Source organism: Schistocerca americana, chromosome 4 (genome assembly GCF_021461395.2).
Source record: "Schistocerca americana isolate TAMUIC-IGC-003095 chromosome 4, iqSchAmer2.1, whole genome shotgun sequence".
In the NCBI taxonomy this organism is placed as follows: Eukaryota; Metazoa; Arthropoda; class Insecta; order Orthoptera; family Acrididae; genus Schistocerca; species Schistocerca americana.
Window position 1 is genome coordinate 240,564,352 of NC_060122.1, and position 22,589 is coordinate 240,586,940.

Genomic DNA, 22,589 nt, shown 5'->3' on the forward strand with positions numbered 1-22,589 from the left:
GGAATCAGAGACGATTGTGCAGCCATATTGTGGTATTCCATGAGCCTTATGGGTACTCTGCAAGGTTGTACTAGTGCCAAGGTTTATGTGACTATTTTGGATGATTCCAATGTACAATGTTTGTTCCCTAATAGTGATGCTGAGTTAAAAGACAACAGGGCCCCTGTTCACACAGCTCGCATCAACCAGAACTGATTTTGTGAGCACATGGATGAATTGTCACATATCTACTGGTCACCATAGTCAGCAGATGTCAATATTATTGATACTTTAGGAGAAGGGTGTGTGATTGCTATCTACCTCCTTCATTACTACCTGAACTTGCCACTATTTTGCAAGAATAATCTTATAAGATTCCCTAGAAACCATACAGGAGCCGTATTTATCAATTCCAAGATGACTTGGAAGTTGTTTTGAATGCCAACATCTTTCCTACACTGTATTAAGCATGGTAATGTGTTGTGTTTTTGCTATTTCCATATTTCTGTCTGCCGCCTGTTTATATGGCGTAAACTATATGACTACCATCCATTTATCTCTTAGAGGATTCAGCGGTTAAAAGCAGATAATATTACCCTTCTCAGAAACAAGCTGGATCAAGTTAAGTGCTATAGTTTGAGCAACAATAAAAAAACTCATAGCCTTTTGTCATACTCATTCATACACTCACTCACCTGCTTAGTAAGTGTAGCCCACAACTAGATGAAAGTGTTAAAATTGACCATTTACCAGAAAAATGGATTAAACTGAACTTGTACACTCCTGCATCAAAATCACTAAGATTACGTTTTTGCTCTTTTTGGTCATGCTTACAGCCCGTGATCCTGTTAATAATACAGTGGTACTCAATAGCCAGTAAAATATGTACTGAGTGAAATACAAGTGGCAAATATGAGAGCTAATGATACATTGATTGAAAACCTCAATTTTGTGTGAGCTGCTAAATTGATATTCTACATACTGTGCCAATCCTGGAATTCTTACTCCGTCAGTGGATAAATTCTCATTATTTGCCACTACCACTTGTGAAATTGAATATTGATCTACTTGAATCCATTTCACATGAGAGTTTGGACATGGGTGCTGAAGCACCATGGTCTATAGCCCAGTCATTATTTATGGCTTTACCTCCTGTGGTGAAAAGTATCTTATAATTTGAAGTCCTTTTGGATGATTTACTGCTTCTCTTGGTTTTGCTGTGACAGTTTCTTTCAGTATGACCTTACTTAGTATTATAGTGTCTCGGACCCTTGGAGGAATTGTGTGCAAAGTATCTGTTATGGCATCTTTTTTCACAGAAAACTGCCACATGTTGTAGTTCTCTTGTCCTTTTAGTTTTTCTATAAGCAGTCAGGACTTGGAAGAGCAGTTGAACGGAATAGACAGTGTCTTGAAAGGAGGATATAAGATGAACATCAACAAAAGCAAAACGAGGATAATGGAATGTAGTCAAATTAAATCGGGTGATGCTGAGGGGATTAGATTAGGAAGGGAGACACTTAAAGTAGTAAAGGAGTTTTGCTATTTAGGGAGTAAAATAACTGATGATGGTCGAAGTAGAGAGGATATAAAATGTAGACTGGCAATGGCAAGGAAATCGTTTCTGAAGAAGAGAAATTTGTTAACATCGAGTATAGATCTAAGTGTCAGGAAATCGTTTCTGAAAGTATTTGTATGGAGTGTAGCCATGTATGGAAGTGAAACATGGACGATAACCAGTTTGGACAAGAAGAGAATAGAAGCTTTCGAAATGTGGTGCTACAGAAGAATGCTGAAGATAAGGTGGGTAGATCACGTAACTAATGAGGAGGTATTGAATAGGATTGGTGAGAAGAGAAGTTTGTGGCACAACTTGACTAGAAGAAGGGATCGGTTGGTAGGACATGTTTTGAGGCATCAAGGGATCACAAATTTAGCATTGGAGGGCAGCGTGGAGGGTAAAAATCGTAGAGGGAGACCAAGAGATCAATACACTAAGCAGATTCAGAAGGATGTGGGTTGCAGTGGGTACTGGGAGATGAAGAAGCTTGCACAGGATAGAGTAGCATGGAGAGCTGCATCAAACCAGTCTCAGGACTGAAGACCACAACAACAACATAAGCAGTAATTCATTTAATACATAATTCCAACTTAAAAGAGATGACTAAACTCAGTTCTTTTTGTTTTATAATTTTTAGCAAACTGCTTTTACTGGGTAGACTGGTCCCATAACCTACTGTTTCTTTCATTAATATTCAGTAAAGCAATAAAGTAAGGTGGTTATGGTTTGTAGTAACATATAAGAAACATTTTATTATACCCAGGCACACACATACTATTCATAACACACACACACACACACACACACACACACACACAAAAAAAACAAACAAACAAACAAACAAGAATAAAGAACATACATGGATATTAATGGCAAAGAAGATATATATATATTAGCAGGGGCATAGATTTTCCACCACAAAGATGACTCACTGAGTTTCAAATGGGCACAATGAAAAGACTGTTACACATCGAGCATTTGACCAAAGCCTTCAGAAAGGAAAACAAACACAAGCAAGCATACCCCACTCGAAGATGATTGCTATCTCTGGCCAGATAGTGGCTATCTGTGCAATAGGTTTGCTTGCTTGTGTGAATGTGTATGTGTATTTTTCTTTACAAAGAAGGCTTTGGCCAAGAACTCGATGTGTAACAGTCTTTTTGTCATGCCTGTCTGCAACTCAGAGTGTCACATTTACTGTGAGTATCAATCTATCCTTTTCATAATATTGGTGATATTCCATCCTGGACTTTCCATTGTTTGAGGCAAAGATTCTCAAGTATTACAGTTTATTTATTACATTGTGTAATGAGAGTGAAATACCTTTCACTCTCTAACCTGAAAAGAAGTAAAGAAAACTAAGGAGAAATTTGAAAAGTAAATCAAAGTTAATGGTAAAGAGAGAAAAACTGTGAAGCTTGGTGTAATTCTTTCAGAGATGGTAATGGACTTGGAAGAGCAGTTGGGTGGATTAGATAGTGCCATGAAAAGAGGTTATCAGATTAATGTCAACAAAAGTGAAACAAGAATAATGGAATGTAGCCAAATTTAATCAGGTGAAGGAGGTATCATTACATGAAAGGATAAAGGAATGAAGGCCTAAATGATGTGGACATATTAAGCGAACAGAAGAGAAAGGATACCCACAAATATACACGAGATGAAGAAGTGCCTAATTGAGTGAGCTGTCTGGGAGTCTATGTTGTGTTAATTTTCATGAACAGCTTGAGGAAATTATGTGAAAAGTATTTGTTAACTAGCTCCAGTTGCTCACTTTGTATTGGGGTGAATTGATGTATATTTCTAATTCTTCTAGGAAGCCCATTTTCATGGCTTTTGTTAGTGCTCTGTAATATCTGCAAGTTAACTTCAATGTTCGAAACAGTGTGTCCACATATTTCCATGTGAGTGGTGATTGCAGACTTACTGAAATTTTTGAGTCAAAGGCATCCATGTATTTCCAGTATCTTATATCAATCTTCTGCCAGTCTGGTCAGTATAAAAACAGGGGCAGTTGTCACAAAAACTCTTGTAAATTTCTGATCTTCCATGATCTAGGCTGGTGATTTTAGTACTGTGTCTTATGTTAGGTTGCACAGTGTTATTAAAATAGGTGCAGAAACTTATTTGAAGTTCTAACACTAATATTCAAATATTTTTCTGCAATGCAGGAGCAGATGACATGTTGGCGATAAGAACATTAATTTTACTAGAAACATTAGCCATCTGAAGATGGTCATAACATTCCAGAACTGGTTATGTCATTGTAATAAAGCATTTATAAGTATTTCTGGCTGGTTGTATTATTCAAAAACAAGTGTGAATATCCACGGAGTTTATGACATCCAACGTAGATCAAATTACATTCAAAAATAAATAGTTATCGAATGACATAAGAATATGATGTTGTTTTTGTCTAGTATTAACAATGCCATAAAAGTGAATGGTGAAACAGTTTTAATCCTACAACAATTTTTCAGAGAACAGCCACTGCAAAATAGAATGGCGAAGATGTTGCACCATTTATGGAATATGGATTATTGACATTCTCGTTGGCTTTCTTACATGGAGAGGGAATAAGAAAAAGAAAGAAGTTTTTCAACAGTGTTTTTCCAGAGGATTGATTTGATTTGATGTGATTTTGACAGGAAAGCTAAAACAGTTTAGGTCTAACCCACCACTGCCCACACCGAAACTGAGTTTATTGTGCGGTATCACTCCCCGTATATCTAGTAAAGCCAACCAATGCCCTTAAATAGTTCAAGGAGTCCCCTAACCAGTTTTCTGCTAGACACAATTTCTTCAGGTCTAGTTGTCCCAAAGATTCTGTATCTTTTGCTCTCCAGTGCCATGCATTCGAAGATTAGGTGTTATGCAGTTTCTTCATCCTCATCATAGATCCTATATTTAGGGTCTTCTTCCATCATATCCATTGTTTGTAGGTGTTTTTTGAAATTCCCATGGCTGGTCATCAGTCTAGTCATGAGTTTGATCTCTTTTCTGTTCAATCCCAGGATTACAGAGCTTCTCTTAAAGCATGTCTTGGGCATCATTACCTTATCATGTTTTTGTTTATGGACCTTGTTCCAATATTCTACATTCCATTTCCTAAGCCAGTTGCGTAGTTCTAATTTGATAATAGCCTTGGTGATAGTCAGGACAGGTTCTGGTCCAATAAATTGAGATGTTGCCCCCATCCTGGCCAATCTGTCGGCTTGTTCATTGCCACAGATCCCTGAGTGGCCAGGGACCCAGGCTGGGTTTACCTTATTGCTTCTCCCTAGCTCCACCAGAGTTCTGTGACATTCTGCAACAATCTTTTTGATCTCGTTGCAGGAGCTGCCAGTGATTTCAGGCCTGCCTGGCAGCCTGAATAGATGTAGATGCTACAGTCCTTGTAGCACCTATGCATATTCTCCTCCACACATGCCCTGACTACAGTAACTTCAGCTTGGAATACCGAAGGCAGTTTTCCTAGAGAGACGATGCCCTCCAGTCTTGGCTGAACCCTGTACAGTCCTACCCCAACGCCTTGGTGTGATTTCGACCCATCGGTGAGCCAAACAATGTTCCCCGTACAGTGTCAAACTATTTTTTCCCACTGCTCCCTACTTTCAATTATTATATTGTAAGGCTTGTTGAAGCAGTTAGTAGTTATTATATAGTCAGCCGGCATTTCCCCAGCCTTAGTGTGTGATTCTGGATATCCTGGTGAGATCCAGTTTTTACCAGTTTTAAGTCTGTATGCCACAGCTGCTGCCTCCATCTTGATCCAAAGGTGTAGTGGAGGCATGTCCTGCATAGCTTCCATCCCAGTGGTTGGTGTGCCACTAATTCTGCCTGTTATGGCTAAGCAGGCCAGTCTCTGCAGCTTAGCAAGCTCCTTAGCTGCAACCTGCTGTTCTATCCTCTTCCACCACACTATGGCCCCATATGATATCCTAGGTCTAACCACCGTGGTGAATATTCAGTGCATACCTTTGGGGCTTAGGCCCCAGTTTTTACCATAAGCCCTTCTGGTTCTCACCAGAGTACTTTTTGCCTTGGAGCAGATGCTCTTAATGTGAAGGGTCCATGTTAGTTTCTCATCTAAGGTTACCGCTAGATATTTCACTATCCCCATCACAGGTAGAGTTTCATTGAAGAGCTTTAGATTTCAACTTGAGTGTTGGATATGCCTCTTCTTGAATGGAAGCACAACAGTCTTCTTAGGATTAACCCTTGGTTCCTGTTTAATGCACCATTGTTGCACAATGTCCAATCCTCCTTGTACCATATTTCTAACGGCGTCAGTAAATTTGCCAAGTATTGATATGGCAAGGTCATCTGCATATCCTTGGGAGAAGCATAGTCTGGAATTTAGTTCCTAAATGAGTTTCTTCACCACTAGATTCCACAATAAAGGGGACAGAACTCCTCCTTGTGGGCAACCTCTAGTGGTGTTAATTACCATCTTTTCATTCATCATGGTAGCCTCTACCTTCCTTCCACTAAGCATGGCCCTGGTCCACCTGCATATAGTGGTCCCTAGGGTCATGCTCCTCTGCTGCCCTTACCTTGGAATCGAAGATCATGTTACTGAAGGCACCCTCGATATCCAGGAAGATGCAGGGGCTATTTCTTGGAAGTGAAGTGCTTTCTCCACTCTTCCAACAAGTTGATGGACAGCTGTGTCACATGATTTACCTGGTTGATATGCATGTTGTTTTGAATGTAGAGGGTCCCTAATTAGCCTCCTCTCCGCAATGTATACATTAACCAGTTTTTCCAATGTTTTGAGAATGAAGGAGGACAGATTGATTGGTCTCATATCCTTGGCCTTGGTATGACAAATTCTCCCTGGCTTTGGAATGAAGACATCCTTCACTGCTCTCCAAGCATTGGGAATGATTCCTACTGCTAGGCTAACTCTGAGTAACCTGCATAGGACTCTTACGAAATTCTCTATTGCCTGTTGCAGGAGAGCTGGAAAGATTCCATCTGGGCCAGGTGACTTGAATGGTTGGAATGTTCCCACCATCCTTAGGATTTTATTGAAGTCCACACACTGCTTGGCTGATTCCCTGTCCTCTCTTTGAGTGCCCGAGAGCCATTGTCTCTCTGGGATCACATTCTGGTCTGTGTTGCCTGGCAGAGCATATTGAGGAAAGTGAGTTTTAAGGAGCAGTTCCAGCCTCTCTAGTGTGCACTCTTTGTATATTCCCCATCCTCCTTCCTCAACGTACATCCTGGATTGGTTGGTACTCTAGCGAGGATTCTGTGAAGTCTGGCTCGAGTGGCCGTGCTCTCCACTTCCTCACAGAATGCCTTCCAGGATGCCTCCTTTGCTTGTCTAATTACAAAGTTTTAGTTGACAAGGGCCTCATGATATTTGCCAGTTGTCCTGTATGTCTCACAAGGTTCAACAGTCTTCATACCTGTTTTCTTTGTATTTCCAAGTTATTATTCCACCAAGGAACACTCCTATTTGTGCACTTATTGGTGAATGTGCAGTTGTCCTGATATGAGGTCACTATGGCAGAGGTAACAGCCTCTGCTACTTCCTCAAACTCTACTGGATTCCTTATCGAGGTTTTAATTTCCCATAAGCCTAAGTCAAGATCCCTCCTATATGTCTCCCAATCTGTTTTCCTGGGATTCCTTTAGGCCATGCTCGGTCTGATTCCCATTTCGACCTTGAATTTCATGTACACGTGGTCCGATGAGCATGGCTCTAATGTCACATGCCATTGTTTGACGTAGCTGCCGTCAATTACTTTGTCCCTTCTGCTATTCCTGAATGTAGGTTCATTGCCCCTATTAAGGACCTCCAAGTTGTTAGCCAAAAGAAATTCATGAAGGTACTCACCTCTACTGTTGGTGTCCTTGCTGCCCCCATTCAGTTATGGGCATTGGTGTCACGTATCACCAACAATTGCATAACTTGCTGATGGCAAGCTTGTACCAGTCTTCTCACCTCCAAAGGAGGAGGAGAGCTGTCTTCGTAAGGAAGGTATGCTGAGGCCAAAACAATTTCTGTTGTGATACCTTCCTGACATTGCTGCATTCTAATGGTAAAGAGGTCTCTAATGGTAAAGAGGTCTTTCATGCCAATCCATCATTGGCATGAAAGAAATTCCATTTCTTACATAGATGCATGTTCTGGAGTTTCTTAGATTTATAGCATAAATCCCTGAGGCTCCATTTGTGTCACATCTTTCCATGTGCCACATCCCCCTCGGCACGGATCGCATCACACCTTGGTTTGAAAAAGGGAATTGGGTAAGGACTAGGAGTGCATAGGGAAGATGGGGCATTGTGGGACACTCTTAGTCTGATCTATCAGCTGAGGCCTTTCTGGCAGTAGGTCCTCTACCGTTGGCATTGGCATAGCCCTCAGCTTCACGCAGACATGCAAGCCTCACCACCCGCACAGACAGTGGTGTTGGCCCCCGGAGAGGTTCCAGAGGATAGTTACGCAACTCATGATCTAAGAATGAGCAGCGGTGTGGTAGTTGGTGCCTCCATCCTTCGCAGCATGAAATGGAATGTGGGAACCAATATTTCTGTACTTTTGTTATTAATATGTAGTCTGTGTACTCAAACATTGTGGTCAAAATCATACTGTGGTTTTCAAAGGTTATGATGTTATCGACAGTGCAAAAAAGGGTGGAAGAGAAAGCTCCTCAAAAATTTCAGTTGCCGTTAATTTTTATGAAAGCATGAGTGTCACAGTTCAACAGGAGCATTTTATCACAAGGTGAAACGAACAGAACTAGGCTCGTACAACTACTTAGTGACAAAACAACAGCAAGGGGAATGAAAACAGTAGTTACTATAGGCGATTATGATTGCGCAGTGAGATGTTGGCTTGAGAAAGCTGCCATATACTCCACTGTCATGACGGTAAGGGAAGATATAAATTTGATTGTTTTATTCATTGCGTTTGCAATACCACGGAGTAATGGAGACCTTATTAGGTGTGGTAGGGACAAGGTTCAGTCCAAATTGTTTTTGATAAACAAACTCCAACAAAGTCCTTTTGCTGAAACATTCCTTTCACTCCGTGCGTTTAGCAATTACACCACATTCATCATTTACAATAAAAGCAAAGGAGAAATGGTGACACTGTTCAGCAATATTCCTACAGAAATGAAGACAGTATCAGACGTCTTGTCCTTGACACCAGCAGGTTCACACAAAGTGGTGAGGAGATGTTTCTAGGAATGTACCAAATGAAGAATATCATCAAGATCTGAAACCAGCTCCAATATACTGCAGTCCTGAAAGCATCAACAAAGCTCAAACCAGAACTTGCTCCACTGTCATCAACCACAGGACAAGCACACCAACACTCTTTTAAGATTTTATTTATATGTATATTAGTTTTATGACCGTACTGTTTTTATACTTGTAATGCTTCTAACAACACTATTTGTTGTTACTTACAGAAGTTTGGTTATTTATTTATACATACGGTAGTAGCTCAACAGCCTCGTAATCCATCGATTGGGGTGGAGCTGAGGAGAAAATGGATCGCAGTGGCCACCAAAGATCAAGTAGCACTGAAGCGATGTGGAACATCTATTGTCAGTGTTCTACTGGATGTGTGTGATGAAATGGATTTCATGCTCTACGGTGTGCAGCATATGCTGTGGCGTTTGTGCAAATTGTGTATTATTACTGGAGTTGTTATAGGATAATATCGATAATGGTTCAATTCTTAATTTTTTAAATGTATGCATTCAAGATAAAATGCTTGTTTATGGCAAGTAAGGTCTATTTCCACATAATTCTTAGTTTAGTTGACATTAAACATTAATTTTATACCATTAAAACACTATTTTATGTAATCTGTAATTTTTCCATTCCCTTTATTGTGCCAAGTATTAGTCTGGAAAAAAATTAATGAGACCTTGTTGTAGGAAATTTAATGCATTTTAATTTTTAGTGAAATATGTTTTTGCTAGGGACCATGAATTGCAAGTCATACAAGGAAAACATAAGAAAAGACATGTTTATACAACCATGACTCCCAAGCTCAACTCACCCCCTCCCCGCCCACTCCCATCCGCCTGTCCCCAGTCACAAATTTTAGTATGTTATTTAAGTCACTCCCTCTGACCATTGTACATAAATTTGTGACTACACAAATTATTTCTCCTACTTTTTATTTGATGACTGGACATTAATATTAATATCTTTTTTATATCAGTTTTACTTTTCATCTGTATAATCTTAGTGATCATGCAGAAAATTCTTAGGACATTTCTCAATATGTGTGTCAAGATTGCCTTTGTATATGTTTGTCATAATTTTTAGGATATACAAGGAGAAACTTACAAAGAAACTAGAACTGCAGGAAAAGCTGGAGTTCCTAAAGCAGCAAAAGAATTTTGAATTGTCCCAGAGTACTGCAGGTATGTGTGATTCATACTTTTGTTGTCTGATTAAATTGTGAACCATAACATTTTGATTTGGTTTTCTGGTACATTGAAGTTCTTGAGTTGTATCTTTACTGCAATAATAAATGCTAAGCTTACATTAAGGACATGGTTCTCCATAGCTTCTATCTTTATTTTTAGCAGAACTGGTCAGCTGCAGACTCTGTCACTGGCTATACTGCATGTCTCAAAAACGCTTTCTATCATATTTTACTAGCCCCATTCTGAATATTTTCCCACAGGAAATATGGAAATACCCCTTGTTATCTACTTTTTTCCTTGACTTCAGTCAATTAATGAGTTTATTTCCTATGGTTATGATTTTATAATCTTTTAAACACCCACTTAGGAACATTTATTCATCGTCGTAACCTCTTTTATGCTTAGATTTTGATTCTCATTGAATAGAAACATGGACGATAAATAGTTTAGACAAGAAGAGAATAGAAGCTTTCGAAATGTGGTGCTACAGAAGAATGCTGAAGATTAGATGGGTAGATCACATAACTAACGAGGAGGTATAGAATAGAATTGGGGAGAAGAGGAGTTTGTGGCTCAACTTGACAAGAAGAAGGGACCGGTTGGTAGGACATGTTCTGAGGCATCAAGGGATCACAAATTTAGCATTGGAGGGCAGTGTGGAGGGTAAAAATCGTAGAGGGAGACCAAGAGATGAATACACTAAGCAGATTCAGAAGGATGTAGGTTGCAGTAGGTACTGGGAGATGAAGAAGCTTGCACAGGATAGAGTAGCATGGAGAGCTGCATCAAACCAGTCTCAGGACTGAAGACAACAACAACAACAACAACAACATTCAGACATACTACTCATCTATCATTTCATATCCATACACGTTACCTCACTGTGAACATAGTGTAATGCAGCTTGTTTGTATCAAATATTCCATCCCTAACACACTTTATACTTCTGCACTCGAGAGAAAGATGATGAGTGTGAATGTGCATATTTTTTATATGTCATTTGTGAAGCACACCAGTGAGTCTCATTATTATAACTAACAATTAGATCTGACATCTGCAGCATGTAGTTAGTGATGTATGTGTGGTGAAAGTGAGTATAGAAGCGAACTGACAGGCTGCTTATGGAATTTTGCATGCATTATTGTGAGTAATGAGAGTGATCTGAATTTCAAAAGTAATGATAATTGGCTTTTCCACTAAGGATGCAGTTATTATGAAATGGATAAGTTTGCAAAAGTGTGTTGTGACTTGTTCACTCACCTCCGCTATGAAAGTGTATTATAAGTGGACTAATCGCACAGTTGTGAGTAACAGTCATAGGAATTGCATAACTTCAAATGCTGTTAACGCGCAGAGGGGTCATTGACAGTTCACGAAGATGAACTACAGTGGAACAAGTCACCATCTAAATAAATCACCATGCTAATGTTTCTCACATCAATTCTGTAAACTGTGCTGCACATAAGGATCTCGGACAAAAAAATTTGTCTGGAATCACACTACTGATAAATCAATAAAATAGACTTGAATTAGATTATTAGTATTGAGACTAGACTGTTGTTGATTGGCAACAGATAATAATCTCCTACAAATCATGTTTTCAGATCCACAAGAAAAATCATTATTAGCTTCTCTATCAGGAAACATCGAAGAATAAAGCAAATGGGGTGGAGACAGCATTAGAGTCTTGGGTCAGTAATTCAGAAAGTAAACTCCCTTTACCTATTTAGTTTTGAATCCATTCTCAGATATCATATGAATCTGTACAGTCTTCTCCTACTCCTCGTCATCGTTGTCCTCCTCTCTCTCTCTCTCTCTCTCTCTCTCTCTCTCTCTCTCCTTTGGGGGGGGGGGGGGGGGGGGGGATGATATCTTTCAGCAACATATCATACCTTGTTGTTCAGCTACAAGTGTCTTAAAATTACTGGAAGAGCAAGATGAAGACAAGAAAACACATTTGATTATCTCTGGGACCCCATGACCACCATGTTTGCTGTGTGAATCTCACTGTTTCCTGTATTTATAGTTATAGGAAGAATCACATACAAGATGACTCTAGATTTCTGTGGGAACTTATCAGCACCTGATTCAGCCATCCACTGCAGTTGCAGATTTGTTTCAAACAGCAGATTCTCTGGATACCATCAGGTGTTCGTAATAATGTGATTCAACAATATAGCTCAGCATTTTGCTTTGACAAGGCAATCTGTAAACTCCTGTTTATAATGAATGACCACAAACTGTAGGTAATGTGAAAAGGTGACACCATGACGTTGGAGAACAGCATTGAATCGGAGTACCTGTTTTATCTTATAACTTGTTTGTATTAACAAACACAACCGCCCCCCTCCACACACACACACTCACACCCACCAATAATAATGCTTCTTACTTCTCATGATAATAGCTGATTCCATTGCAAACTTGCTATGTGCCAGTGACATGGACATAATTTATAGTAATTTTTGTTTCCTTTACTATTCTGACTTCTTTCCCATGGCTTTGTCTCTCGTTTGCAATTACATCCTATTGCTGCATACTTGTTGCCATGTTCCTCTGGTGCTGTTAATTCCTGTATATATTCACCAACAGAAAAAAAATCGAAACACCAAAAAAATAATTAATGTAGAGTGATTTAATTCTAGTACACATTTGTCTAGGTAACATATTTAAGTGATTAACGTTGCAAGATCACAGGTTAACATAAGTGCAAGCTAAGCCATTGCAAATCCGATATGCTAGTACATTAACAACTGGTGTAACTGCCAGAATAATGACCATTAGCGTGTGTTTAAAGCAAACCTGATTTGCATTCTCATTCTTATGTGACTGGCATGAAATTTGAATAGACATCATCTTTCAGATGTAGAAACACACCTATAAACTTTTTTTTATTTTTTTAAAAATTTTTATTTTATTTTGCGCAACTCCTCCTTCGTGTTACAGTTTTTCTTTACTATGAGTGTATTATTTTTGTTATTTATATGTATTTGATATCCTCCTTTTGAGGTTATGTTACGAATTTCTGTTGGTTTTGCACTCAGTTGTGATAACTTTTTTTCTACACTTTCTTCAGCCACACAAGAACACATTTTCATTTCTCCTGAAGACTCAGCTGCCAATGTGCCAGTCTTTCCTATATTCTGATTAAAATTACTTGTCAGCTAATACTCCTCATGTTGGAGCTGGTTTCCTCCAATCCAAGTCCTCAGTGTCTTGTCTGAACAATTTACCATTGCCTAACTGCCACAACAGATGATCAGTTTGCTTACAATGCCTTGTTCAATTTTGTTTCTTCACATTTTTAGGTCCCAAGCTATGGGTCTGGCCCTTTTATTTTGCATTTCATGGGATATGATAACTACACCAAAAACAACAAATTTGCATGGTGATGGTAATGGTGATGAAATACCCATGTTTCATACACAGCACTAGCCAATTGATAGTGTATCATTTAGCACAGAATGCAATCCAGTGTCACATATTCAGTTATTATCATCACAGAGATCAGTCACCTGTAGATAAGTTTCATACAGAATTACATGAGGCAGACTTTTTGAAGGCAGTAAATCATCATTGTGACTAGATCTGTATAGGAATGAATATAGAACTGTAATAGTGTGTGGTGCTGTAGCATGTAAGATGCGTACTCCCTTATTCAAGTATATCGTGGCCAACTTTCTCTGTAAAACAAGCCATGTTGATATAACGATAGTGATTGGACAAATGATTATGCTACACAACTTAAGAGTGGGCATCTCACTTCCAACGAACATGCACATGAAGTCAAAAAACTAGACCGAGTGCCTACTGGTACATGCCCTATCAAAATCACCACACTTGCCATTAAAAATCTGCACACTCAGTTAGTTTATATCTATTAAGATATGAAAGTAATTGAAAGGAGACACTAACTTCATAGAACTGAAAGGTTTATTGTCTCTAGTACAAAGTACAGTACACATTCCTAACATTTCTACACCCAAGTTTTGACATTCACTCTTATTTCTGCTTGTTGTTACTTTTATGAAGTAACTATTGCTTTTATTATTCTTTGCTTATGACTCACTTCCAATATTGATGAGTTCTCAATCCTGTCCATGAACACTGCAACATGTAATGGCTTTATCGATCTTCTCACAGCACGCGGCCATGTAGTTTCCAACCAAATCTGACATCCAGCCACAACCCCCGACTCCTCATTGCCTTCCGTACTGACTGTAACGGTTAGCTCCAAACTGAGCTCCTGGATCACTGGGGGGGGAGGGGCTCCCGGGGTGGGCTAGCCTGGGGATGGGGGCTCCCCTCAGGGAGGGAGGGAGGGGGGGGGGGGGTGGTGGGCTCCCCTGGTGGCAGTGTGCTGTGCTAAGCGAGCTGCTATGTGTAAGGTATGGATATTGATACTCAAGAGAGTAATTATATCTCTAACCTTACAAGGATAGTGGATAATTTACAGTTTTTACAAGCAAAAGGTTGTGGATTTGAGTGTCAGCGGGTGATAATTCTTTCTTTTTTCTTTTTTTTTTTACTTTTTAGATCTTTTCCAAAATGACTTTGATTATTATTTTTATTCAATTAATTGAGTAGGTAGTTTAAAGAAGGGAACGAATCCAAACCCCCTGTTTGTGGGGAAATACAAAAACCGCGATTCTTTACATTAGTGTCCTATCTGTGTACCTTGGAAATATGAATTGGATTTTGCTTGAGTATGAATCATGATATTAAAAACTGAGGATTTGTTTCCTTCTTCAAACTGATCGTGAAATAGAGATTAAAATTTCTTATTACATCAGAAATTGTATTTTTACAAAACATTCCTAATACAACATATACAGGAAATATCTATACTACCCATTTTTAAAGCATTATTTATGAAATTTACTCTGAAAATCATTACTGGCCTCCCATTAGCTGTTGTCCGTCCCATCAACACCTCCTGTTAGTCATACAGTGTTAATGTTCTTTTGGTTTGTGTTAACTGTTTTTCAGATGCTTTTGTTTTTTGTTTATCCTCTGTGCGTGTTACTGTCTTCTGCCATTGAGTGTAAATTATTACATATTTAAATAAATTTTGTGCAAACTGACTTGTAATAGAACTTCATTTACTGCACCTGATTACAGGTTACAGGCCCAGGTACATAAATCTGTTTCTCATTGTAGTGGCATAGTTTTTTGGTGTTATCATGAGCAACAGAAAATTTGACTTTACTGGTGTAGTGTTGGCATGGCGAAATGGAACAGTCTGCAGATCAGTGTTTGAAGTTTTCTGGAGGGGGCAATTGAGTAGTGTGGAAATTCCAAATGGAAGTGATATTCAGAGGAAAAGGCTCCTTAGATATTGTCATTGGCATACTTGTTAACTATCCAAAAAAGAAAGAAGCTGGGGGAAAAACATGGCTGGAAATGGATGCCAAATCACAGGAATTTACTGTAATACAGGTGAAGGTAGCATCACTCACTCATCTACTTTTGTGTATGTTGTCAGATGGCGTGTGGACTAAACTGAAGACTTGTGTATGAGAAAGAGTCTGCGGTGATCAGTCATCAAGTTCAGCAAAAGTTTTTCTCACATCAATTTGATGATTACTCGGTGGTTACAATTATGTCAAAAATAGAAGAAATCAACCCTAAAGAAGGAAACCCATCCGCTCTGTGAAACAAACACTTGACAAGTTAACTTCAAGATTGCTTTTTTGTGCAGTGATTTTTATGCCTGAACTAAAATTCAATCTGTTTTTGATAGGAACTGTGTTGGACAAAGGTATGTGTTGTGTCAAACAAAGAACAATGAATTGTTGAACTGTAAACCTTGTCATTGGTTACTCTGACTTGTGGAGACAAAATGACTCTGTGGTTGACAGTAATAACACTAGTGAGCTTATCAGTCAATCATGATAGTGGTCTGGTATATTTGTCTCAACATGTTGAAAACGTGAGCGGTTGGCAAAAAAATTATGCCCTCAGAGCATTACGCATGTGAAAGAGTTCTTGTTATGTAAAGGAATGGACTTCATAGACGACTTTGTCACTTGTGAGGAGGATTTGGCAGGTAAGCAACATCACTTGCCTTTCCCCATCAGTTCATCAAGAGTAATGCCTCACTTTGAAATGTTCATGCAGATGCCTATGGACCGATGGAGATGCATTCACTTGGAGGAGTGAGACATTTTTGCTACTGAAGTATCACTATGCAGGTTATCACAAATTATTCTTCATGTAACAGAAGGTTGAAGTTAAAGGATTGATCAAAACCTTTGTTGCAAAAGCGGAGAGAGAAGCTACTGTGAAAAGTGAAGTTCTAAAGCATGATAAAGGACTGAAGTTTATGAATACTGACTTAGGTACATTTTTGAGTGAAAATGACGTAAGCTATCAAATAAGGACCATGTACGCATCACAGCAAAATGGAAGAGGTGAGAGGGAAATGTGCATCTTGGTTGAGGCTGCTCATTCAGTGATTTCAGGAATGCTAAACATTTCTGGGCTGAAGCACTTAACATGACAGCTTATGTACTAGATCAAACAAGTCCAAGTGCTGTTAGAAGTAAAACTCATTTGGAGCTTTTTATGGCAGAGAATTGCCCTTAGAAGATTTAAAAATATTTAGGTTTCATCTGTCTGTCCTTGTACCCAAAGAAAATAGATTGAAACTAGACTCCAAAAACAAGGTAGATCTATTTATGGGTTATGATAATGATGTGAAAGGGTACAGAATATTTAAACCATCCACAAAGAAAATTGAGGTGCATCAAGATGCAGTTTTCTTGACACCAGCAGTATCTCAAAGTGAGAAAAAACCTGATGTTCCTGCAATAGAATCAGATACAATTTGTTGTGATGATAGGTTTTGTTGTGGTGAAGAGGACATAGATATAACTTCAGAATCAGAGGAGCAGAAAGAAGAAATGAGGACTGAGGTTCTGGAAGAGAATACAAGCCAGCTTAGAGAAGAACAAGACATCAGTGAAGATAGAGAAGTTTCTTTTGAGAATGCAGAAGAAACTGTAGATGATGAACATTCTAACCCAAGAACACTGTAATTTATTGCTTGAACAGTACAGACATGCAAAAAAGAAGATACAGTACAATAAGCAATGCATAAGTGGCCGGCGAAGCCTGGTGCTCTGGCCTATATATTCACTAGTTCCAAGAGGGGGTGCAGCCGGCAGACTGTGAACCCAACTACTGCCATATTAGCAGGCTAGTCGAGTGACCTGTAGCAGCTGTATCAAGCTCAAACTTCACGCGCAGACTATGAAGCAATGCAAACATGGTCTTGGTTGTTGCATCACTCCTCCTCCGTTGCATCAAAGTGAGCACTGTGCTCATGCCCATTTATTCTGTGGTCTACGTAGGTTGTTCAGTCATGTGATGCACTGTCACCGGTGTGTAGGGTTGGAAGTGACATGAGCATGGAAAGGTGCAGCGTCTGCCACCTGCGAGAAGCCATATGGAGTCCAATCCCAGGGAAGACAGTTGTAGCGAAGGTGATGGGATAGGTGGTGCCGGCTATGAGGGGAACAGCCACGGCGGAGGTGGGCACCCACAGCAGAGGAGACAGTTGCAATAACATTGGCAGTGGCGGCAGAGAAGACGAGGGCACCAGTCTCGACATAGGAGACGGCCGGGCAAACGGAGGACGTGGGGGCAATGAAGGTGCAGCCGGCCACACGGGGTCATAGCCGGTCCATGTGTCGCTACACCACCTTCAGCCATGCCAACAGTACAGAGATGTCAGTGATGGGTAGTCCGCCCCCGGTAGCTGAGTGGTCAGCGTGACAGACTGTCAATCCTAAGGGCCCGGGTTCGATTCCCGGCTGGGTCCGAAATTTTCTCTGCTCAGGGACTGGCTGTTGTGTCGTCCTAATCATCATCATTTCATCCCCATCGATGCGCAGGTCGCCGAAGTGGCATCAAATCGAAAGACCTGCACCAGGCGGACGGTCTACCCGACGGGAGGCCCTAGCCACACGACATTTCATTTCATTTCAGTGATGGGTACTCACGATTAGTGCCAGCACCTGTTTTGGCTGGCAGCCCAACGTGTGAGCCACAATTGCTGTGTCAGACTGGAAGTGTTGCAGCACTGGTGCCAGCAGACAGCCAGGTGTTGGCTGAAGCAGATTTAGCAGTATCTGGAGCTGACGACGGTGCAACAACTCTGCCAGGCTCTTTATCTCCAACAGGGGTAAACCTGTAAGAACTGAGGAACTGTTGAGATCTACTTCAGGTGACACATCCAAAACATATTTTTCCATCTGAGTCTTGAATGTTCAGACTAGTCGTTCTGATCCCCCGTTTGATTTAGGTTGGAAAGGAGGAGACGTGACATGGTGAATGCCACTTTTTTCTAGAGAAATCTTCAAATTTGTTGACATATGAACTGGGGGCAATAGTCGGTAACAAATGTTTATAGAAGAGATGACAAACCACATATGGAAACTTAGAATAAGCATAATTTTCAACAAGAGCCTACAAGATCTACATGAATTCATTCCTGAGGCTGCTGTGAATTCGACCTCGATGATAAAGAAGCACGGGGAGCCTCCTGATGGCTGCAACAACTTGCGCTGTTTCCCCATCAGTGCCTGGCCAAAAAACATGTCAGTGTGCTAACGCTCTTGTATGTCTCACACCTCAGTGGTCCACATGTAAACACATTATCTCACACCAAAGGGTGGGAATGGTGTCCTCGGTAGCTAACAACAGTGCTCCATCTAAAATAGAAAGACAATTTTGTAATGCAAAATAATTTATCAAAGGATCAGGAGCACATCCTGGAGGTTTGTCTGGCCAGCCGTATTGCACAAGAGAAACAGCTTTGCTTAAAACAGGATCCACGACTACTGTGGCTGTAGTTTTAGCACTAGTAACAAGAAAACCATCAACAGCATTTTGAGCTTCCATTTCTAACTAAAAACAAAGTATTTTTCCTTTATCAAATTCTGGATCCAGATGAATCAGCAAATGTGATATGGCATCAGCATTTGCATGTTGTGCTGTTGGTTGAAAATGTATCTCATAATTGCATCATGAGTGGAAAAGAGCCCACCGCTGCAAGGGATGTACAGCTTCGGCCGGCAAGGACGCTGAAGGGTTAAAAAGAGATACCAGTGGTTTGTGGTCTGTGGACAGGAGAAATTTAGACCTGCATAGAAAAACACGAAATTTTTTTTAGAGTATATACAATCACTAGAGCCTCTTTCTCTGTCTGATAATAATGTTGCACTGAATTGAAATATTTAGAGGCTTATGCAGTATGGTAGTCTGAACCATCTTCGTACTTACAAGTAAGGATAGCATCAAGGCGAAACTGAGATGTGTCTCACTAACACTAGGTACTGGCTCAGCTGAAAGTGACCAAACAAGGGACTAACTGCAGCTTGGATTTCAATAACTGGAATGGCTGCTCACAAGCTGAAGACCAGTGGAAAGGAATATCTTGATGTAACAATGCATGGAGTGGTTGTGCTGCATTATGAATTTGTGGTAGTATGCAGTTTTGCCCAATAATGCCTGTAATTCCTTGATAGATGTGGGGTGTGGCAGTGTGGCAATAGCATCAATATTCCAGCACACAACACATCAAAACCCAAATATATAATAGATGGTTGAACAACTGTTGAACAACAACAAATTGCACTTTAGCCCTATAGACCGTAAAACAGGAAATAGAGCTCGAAGGTTCTGCAAATGTTCCACTGTAGAGGCTCCAGACCCTACAATGTCATCCAAATAGTTGATGCAGTGTGGAACTGATGTAATAAGTTGCTCTAAATAGCATTGGAAAATAGCTGTGTGCTTGCTACACCAAAAGGCAAATGCTGTTATTGATAAAGCCCAAATGGGGTATTGATAACTAGCAGGCATTCAGGTTCCTTGTTGAGTGGGTGCTGTAAATATGCCTCTGCCAAGTCAGACTTTAAAAAATAATGCCTCTGTGACACTGGAGTCAAAGAGGGGGAACCCAAGTCCATGTAAGTGTGAGAAATCACCAAAGTTGCTGCTGCATTTGTGTCCATCTGCATCTCAGTGACTTGTTCAACACACGCCCTTCAGTGTATGACATGCTTTAAGACACCATCACTACTGGCATACTGTTCAAATCCATATTTGTTTCATCCTCACTCGGGTTTGGAGAGGAGTTATATACAGATGCAATGTGCCCTTTCTTATGGCACCTATTGCACATTGGCCAGCATTTGGGGCATGCTGTCCATTCATTTTGAATGAAGCTGTATGGGCATGCAGGCAGCTGAGCATGAGGCTACTGCTATTGTGATGGAGATTGTTGCTGCCAGAAATGCTGATTGCCTATATGCTGCAATATCATCTACATTCTCTTGCGAACTGACTGAAGGCTGAGAGGGTCTGTTCAGTCGCAACTGGTAAATGATGCAGACCTAGTAATAAAGTTGAGAGGAACTGATTTCTAAAAATTCAGACCAGGCTTGTATCTGACCACCTGCAGCCCAGGAAACTTCAGATCACTGAGCAACATTCAATACTTCCCTAAGAACAGGATTTTCACACTGTAGAGCTTGCTCCTATCTTCCCTATCTGAAGCAAAATGTGTGATTGCATCACGAACCATTTCATTTGCATATGATTCCTGATGAACTTTTTTCACATAATTACAATGACAAGTTTATGTTGTTCTGCTAATCATGCCCTGTATGACTGTTTTCGAAGCTTTTGGCAGTGATAAAACTTTACATGAGCAGCAATAATGTGAGTACGTTTACTGTGATTGGTAGAAAGTAACTCACACATACGATTGAAAGAAAGACTTGAAGGTTCTTGTAAGTGTGTGAGCTGACACAACAACTGATACATGTGGGGTGAAATCCATGACAAAAATGGGCCTCTCACAGGTTTATGTCTATTACCCCAAATGCCTGGAAATGTTTGCTGCAGATGTTTTTTGTAAGAGTCCCATTCTTCTGTGGCATTGTCATCCCCAGGGAATGGCAGTGATTATATTGTCGGAAGGCCCGAAGGTTGTGCCAGTGCAGTTGTTTTGGGGTATAGTGTTTTATAGGTGTCTAAGAAACAATCCGACATGTCTCTGTCATCAACAGAACCAGAATTTGTAGCTTTAACCATGGCAATTAGTGAGCCTGTTGGCTCAGTAATTTGTGTTATAGTCTTTCTGGCAATCAAAAAGCTGTTATACTTTATGATGACAGTATGCCAGTAATAAGTCTTTGTAAGAACCCCCAGTTCCATTATGAACTAATGCATATATATGTCCAAATTTTGTTTGGGAAGGAGAAAATTTTTGCTAAAATGTTCTGTTAAACACATTAGCACAAATGAGAAACAAGCTGACCCACTGTGTAAAATATTTGAAAAATTTAGAGCTATGTTAGGACTTATGTAAAGCTTGGTTGTTAACATCGAGGGAAGGTGTTGGTGGTACATTGTTAATGTTCTTTTAGTTTGTGTTAACTTCCATTTTTCAGGTGCTTTTGTTTTTTTGTTTATTGTCTGTGTATGTAATTGTCATCCACCATAGAGTGTAAATTTTTCCATTGTATACCAGTCCTGTTGCAATGTGAGGCACTGCTGTTTTGTTACTTTGCAGCAAGAAAGTGTTTTTCACGACATCATCAATGAACTAAGATAGTTAAGTTGCTTTCAGTAAAAAGTAATGGAGGATTTGAGTAAACTTGAATCTCGTCTTCCTTGAGGTTGATCGAAACATTCTATTGTTGTGGCATCTAGCAGACTGGTTTTCCTTTTCACGGTCACAATATTGTGATGGCATTGAAGAAAGAAGGGCGCAGAAATGGAAAGCACTGATAAATATTTGTAAATCAGTTGGTAGCAGCCAATGCAAGGAGAAAGCACACTAATGTGTCGTTGCAGTGTTGTCCTCAGTGGGCATCACTGAGAAGGTGAAGTTCTTTAATCTCAGGCTCCATGTTGTTTTATTTACTACTACAGTATGCTAGATACTTTGTCATGTCCACATTTAGCTTCTACTTCTTGAGAAACATAGAAATCGTCAAAATCAGTTTTCACATTGTGTATGCAGAATACGTAACACAAGACTTTCTTCAGATAAAACATTTCCTGAAGAGGCAAGTTTCGTGAACAGGGTGTATACACCTTGGGACAACAGCGAAATCTGGGAAAAATATGGAATATTTTCATCCAGGAAAAACCCACAATTTTTTAGAATTCGGGAATTTTCCTTTGTTGTGGCTTTCAATTAATTTTTTGTTATTTTGGCTGGTGGTAAGAACTGATACTTAATAAAGAATTTTGCTTGAGCCCGCTACTGCAAAACAATACTGCAGCAATAAAGTGTAAAAGAGAGACTAACGCCAAAATAACCAAAGTTTCTTCAGATAGAACATTTCCTGAAGAGAGAAGTTTCATAAACAGGGAGTATATATACACCCTTGGACAATTTGGGAAAATGTGAGATTTTTTCATCTAGGAAAAACCCAGGAATGTTTCAGAATTCTAGGAATTTTTAGAATTCCAGGAATTTTTTATAATTCTGGGAATTTTTCATAGTTTTTGTTTCAGTTAAATATTTGCAATTTTGACTGGTAAGAACTGATGCCCTAACAAAGAATTTTGGTTTAGCCCACTACTGCAGAATAATTCTGCAGTAGTGAAACAAAAATGAG